Genomic DNA, 5000 nt, shown 5'->3' with positions numbered 1-5000 from the left:
TTTTTTCTCCTCTTTTGCTAAAAGGGCAGTTTAGACAAATTTCCCTTTTAGGGCTGTTACACTGTGGGAAATGGAACATGCTAGGATAGGGGTGGCAGAAGTTAATGGAGCTTTTTCTTCTAAAGCTGAGTGCGTCAGTTCTCACCCATTTATCCTGTTCATTTCTCAGCCTCTGGGTGCACCCACAGGTTGTGGAAAGGAGGAGAACAAAAGGTAGATAACTATTTTTAGAGAAACAAGGCATAGTGTAGAATGTCACCAGCTCACCTCTTAACAGTACTGCATGAGTGGAGAAGCCAGTAGCTATTTGTTTGGAGGGCTCCTCAAAGGTTGCAAACAGATAGACAGGTTATATGAGAATATATTCTATATATATATAATAAATATATATATACACACACACCTTAAAGCTTAGGTAGAGGAACATACCCTTCCTGGAATGCTGAGAGGGGACATTATAAGAGCCTAATGTTATTACTAAAAATGGCAACCAGGTACTGATCTAGTGAATGTCTGTTATGTATATTGGTAAGGGTTTTATGTAAATGGTTGCATCCCCCAAATTACATGTTATGTTGATTTTCTAAGTGAAAAGAAGTTAACCTCTGCAGCTAACAAACTTCAATTTGACATGTTTCTGCAATTAATGCACAGTTATTATCAGAAACTCAGACCAAAAAATAAAGATACTTGACTTACAACACAGGGGATAGCTATAAAAAAAAAAAGATATCTAAACACTTCCTGCTTGGAATCCCCACTGTCTGAAATTTCATTAAGAAATGGAAGTTAAGGGGAACAGTTGAAATCAAGACAAGATCTGGAAAACCCAAGAAAAATCTCCAATAGAACTGCTCATAGACTGGTCAGGAATGCAAAGCAAAACCCCCATATCACTGCAAAGGACCAGCAGGAAGGTTTAGCTGGCACAGGAGTAGTGGTGTACCAGTCCACTGGGCAGCGTTGCTTGCACAAACATGACCTATATGGAAGAGTCATCAGAAGAAAACTTTACCTGCTATCGCATTACAGAAGTCAACATCTGAAGTATGCAACAAAAGCCAAAGGCATTTTGGAACCAAGTGCTGAGGTCTGGCTAAGTAAAAATTGAACTCTTTAGCTAAAACCACAAAAGGTACATTTAGAGAAAAAAAAGAAGCAATTGCCAAAAAGAACCTTTTTGTTAAGCAGGGGGGTGGAAATATGTTTTTTAACTGCAGGTGAAAAGGTCAGATATTACAACAAGACAATGATCCAATGAAATACTTCAAGAAATGAAAGATTAAGGTTTTGGATTGGCCTTCACAGTCCCCAGGCTTGAATATTATTGAAAGTCTGTGCGTAGATCTCAAACATGCAGTGCATACAAGGAGACCTAAGAATATTTCTGAACTAGAAATGTTCTGCAAGGAAGAGTTGGGGAAAAAAAAATTGAAAGAAAGGCTATTAGCTGGCTACAAGAAATGTTTGGAGGCTGTGATTTCTGCCAAAGGGGGTGTAACTAAGTACTGCCCAAACATTTGCACATGCCACATTTACAGTTTTATTTTTTTCAAATCTGTTAAATACAGCAAATAAAAAGTACATGTGCATTAAAATTTGCAGAAATCTCAAGTTTAAGTTTGTTTGCAGCAGAGGTTGCGTTAACTTCTTTTCACTTGGAAAATCAACAAAACATGTATCCTGGCTAGGGGTGCCCTAACTTTGCATACAATTATTTGTGTTCAAGTTTTCCCAGACTACTTTGCTATGCATTTTTCTTGTGATTTTTATGTACGTTTGTTCTTTCCGATACCTGCTGGAGAAACCCAGTGAGTGCTTGAGTGGCCAGCTGCATAACTTCAAAACTTCAATAAAACCAGCCTTTAATTTATTTTCAGTGCAGACTTGCTATCATGTATCCTCTGTAAACAACACGTCCTACTGTCAACCATACCCACACAAGAGGTGTTGTGTGACAATAGTAAAGCAGTGTATACATCCAAATAGAAAAGAAAAATGTGAACCTGGAAATATCAGTTTTCCTACATTTAATTTCCATCCTAAAATACAGCCATACCATCAAAAATGGTATACATTATATGTAAATCCCAGCCCTAGCTAAGCAGTGGGTCAGGTTAGGGTTGAGAATTCTTTCAAAGAATGAAGGTAACCTTCCACTTATTTGAGTGGAAAATATACTTTACTGAATCAAAATATTTGTTTGAAATGACAAAGCATACCCCTTTAGCCAAAGAGAATGCATCAACAATGATAAAATTCCATTAAGTATTCCTCACCTGGAAGTTTCATGTTGAATGGTGTTAGCAATGAGCACAGCTTCATTATACTTAATTAGGGTAAGAGTCAGGAATACCCCAAAGCTTGAGTTTATTTGTTAATATGCCTCTCAAAACACAAGAGTTTGAGAAGTGTAATCAGTCTTTCAAACTTGCTCCGAGGGCCATATATAGATGTAGCCATTCAGAATGCTTGTTAAAATCCAATACTGCAGGTACTGTGTTTTACGGTGGCATGCGATTCACAGGCCAAAAATGATCAATAGGTGGCACATGTTAGTGAAATATTTATTTAATTTTATCTCCCTACCATGTTTCAAATCCTCTTAATATGGGAATTTCCAAGTAAAGAGAAATTTAGGTAGTTGACAAAAATAACAGGTACATAACATCAGTGAACATCATTATCAAAGTTAAGTTAAGAAACAAAATACTAGCCATATACAGTACGTCATGATAATAAAAAAAAAACAGTATTCCACTATCTTCATAAACATTTTTTGCATCAGAGTATTTAACTTGGTCACTTACCGTTTTTATTTAGGAAAGTTAACGTTCTCATTCTGATTATATTAACTTTTAGAACATTATAAGTTTTTTTTTATAACTTTTCTATGAATACTTGATTTCATTTCAGCCAAGTGCACTTTTTAGAATCTGCTTAATAGGGAATAACATTGAATAGTATCAAAGTATTACACTTTCTTAGTAAATATGTGCAATTTCTTTGCCTCATTAACTCATGATTACTCTGGAAACTTTGACCTTTCCTTTTCAGCTAGTTTGCCGAGTGGCATGTTGGTACAGTGGGTTTGGTAATGACTTTCACCCAGCAGATCCGGGAACTATCCAGTTTTCTGCTTCTGCTCAGATTGCAAGGCACCTTTCTCTTTCAACACAGTCATTTTTTGCACTCTTGCAGCAATTTATTCCAGTCTATATTATTCTGCTTGCTCTTACTCTGGGATTTGCTTCCATCCACAGCCAAGGACTTCTTACCTCCCTAAGACAAATGCCAAGTGGGTGTTCTTATCCCTTTTCTTCTCTTCAGGGCTCATTAGGACCTCAGGCCTTGCCCACTTCAGGTCCACACACCTGTACTGCAGCTCTTGTTCCAGCCTCCATCTTGTTTCTGCCCTCCTCATCAGGAGGGGCTTGTGCCATGTGGCCATATTCCACGCAGGATACACAATTCCTTCTCACAGGCTCTCCCGTGCATGCCCCAGACCACATCTGCCATGGAAGTCAGACCTCTCATCAGATGGGGAGGTCATTTCTTTAAGGATTCCCTCTGAAGATTCTCATCTGCTGCCAAAACATTCAGCAAGATTTTCAGAGAAGCTGAAGAAAAGTACAGTGGAAGACTGAGTGAAAAAGTCAAGACAGTTACTATGTGCGGGAAAGGTTTACTGTTCGCACCCAAGACCTTTCTACAACTTAAGCCTGTGATTCTTCATACCAATTCAACCAGAGAGAAATTAAATAGATTACTGGATGCCAAATGCCATCTTCCTGTCCTGTTTGACTTCTGACACTGCCCCTTTCCTTGTATGTTCAAGTCTTGCATACTTTTAATGTATAAAAAGGAAAGTAACTTCAGCCAATAGAGCATGTCTTACTGAGTGCTAGGGGAAACCCTTCCTCTGTGATATGCTCCCCTTCAGCTGATTGAACTAAAGATCTGTTTGACAATCTCCTAACCTGAGTGAAAACCGAGTTTTCTTCAACAGTACCTAATTCCCTACATCTTCAGGGATCCCTCAATCCACTAAGAGATCAACATTTTTCACCAAAAATATTCCTTTGCACATGCACTGAAGAGCCAAAACAAAAATCAACCATTTCACAAACCACAACCTATGCCCTCCACCAAATGTACCCATGGGAGTGTCATTAGAGGATCTTAGAAAATAGGTAGGTCCAGGACAGCAAACACTAAAACACAGCTGTAGAGTTTTAAAACACCCAATTGCAGTTTATTTGGCATACTGGGAAAACATAAAAACATTAAACCAATGCCCATAAAACAAAAACCTAATCTCTTCTGGGAGCTCCTGCCTGAACTTGCAGGTCCTAACTACAATATCATGCAGCTACAGTGCTTGGAGGCCACAAAGTTCTCTCCAAACAATCTCTCAGATTCTTCTCTACTTTTCAAACTAGAGTCTCTCACACCAAACCTCCTCACAAAATGTTAAAACTCACAACTTCCTTGATCCATGGTCAGTTCTTCTCTAATGAGGGATGCATATGGAGATTATGTTTTCTGTTCTCCTCAGGGAGGCATTCCTCCTACCCACGATTAACTCTAGAAACTTCCACTTCCTGTGTTTTTAAAGCATCACCTGACCAATTGGCTTCCTACAACTGGTCAGGTGACTGAGCAGCAGCTCATTCCCCAGAGGAATCTGTGGAATATAATCCCTACTAGAGCTGTGCTCTTCACACTAAATTTAATTTATCTGAAAAACAGCCATGTAAAAAATGTCTGTTTTGTGGGAAACCTAGCCCTAACCCTAGCTAATAGTTTGCGTTAGGTTAGGGTTATGGTTCAGTTTCTGCAATTTTCTACTCATTTGAGTGGAAAACCTACAGCACTGAATCAGAATGTTGATCTAGAATGACAAAGGAATCTCAATAAACCAAAGAGAATGCATCAACAATGGTATTATTCTATTTTTTGACAATTATTTTGTTACTAGAAATTTCATGTTGAATGGT

At 38.3% G+C, this 5000-nt stretch overlaps 1 long non-coding RNA gene across 1 annotated transcript; it reads right to left on the bottom strand.

Moving 5' to 3' along the window:
- Window positions 1–2551: 2551 nt before the first annotated feature.
- On the bottom strand, window positions 2552–4580 carry LOC107077058 (uncharacterized). Its single transcript, XR_001478194.2, has 2 exons — window positions 4485–4580; window positions 2552–3587 (listed from the first exon to the last, which is right to left on the bottom strand). It is a non-coding gene; the product is annotated as an uncharacterized lncRNA (long non-coding RNA).
- Window positions 4581–5000: the final 420 nt, after the last annotated feature.

Source organism: Lepisosteus oculatus, chromosome 2 (assembly GCF_040954835.1).
Source record: "Lepisosteus oculatus isolate fLepOcu1 chromosome 2, fLepOcu1.hap2, whole genome shotgun sequence".
Classification (NCBI taxonomy): Eukaryota; Metazoa; Chordata; class Actinopteri; order Semionotiformes; family Lepisosteidae; genus Lepisosteus; species Lepisosteus oculatus.
The sequence above is the reverse complement of the archived record's forward strand: the minus strand, read 5'-3'. Positions and strand labels throughout refer to the sequence as shown.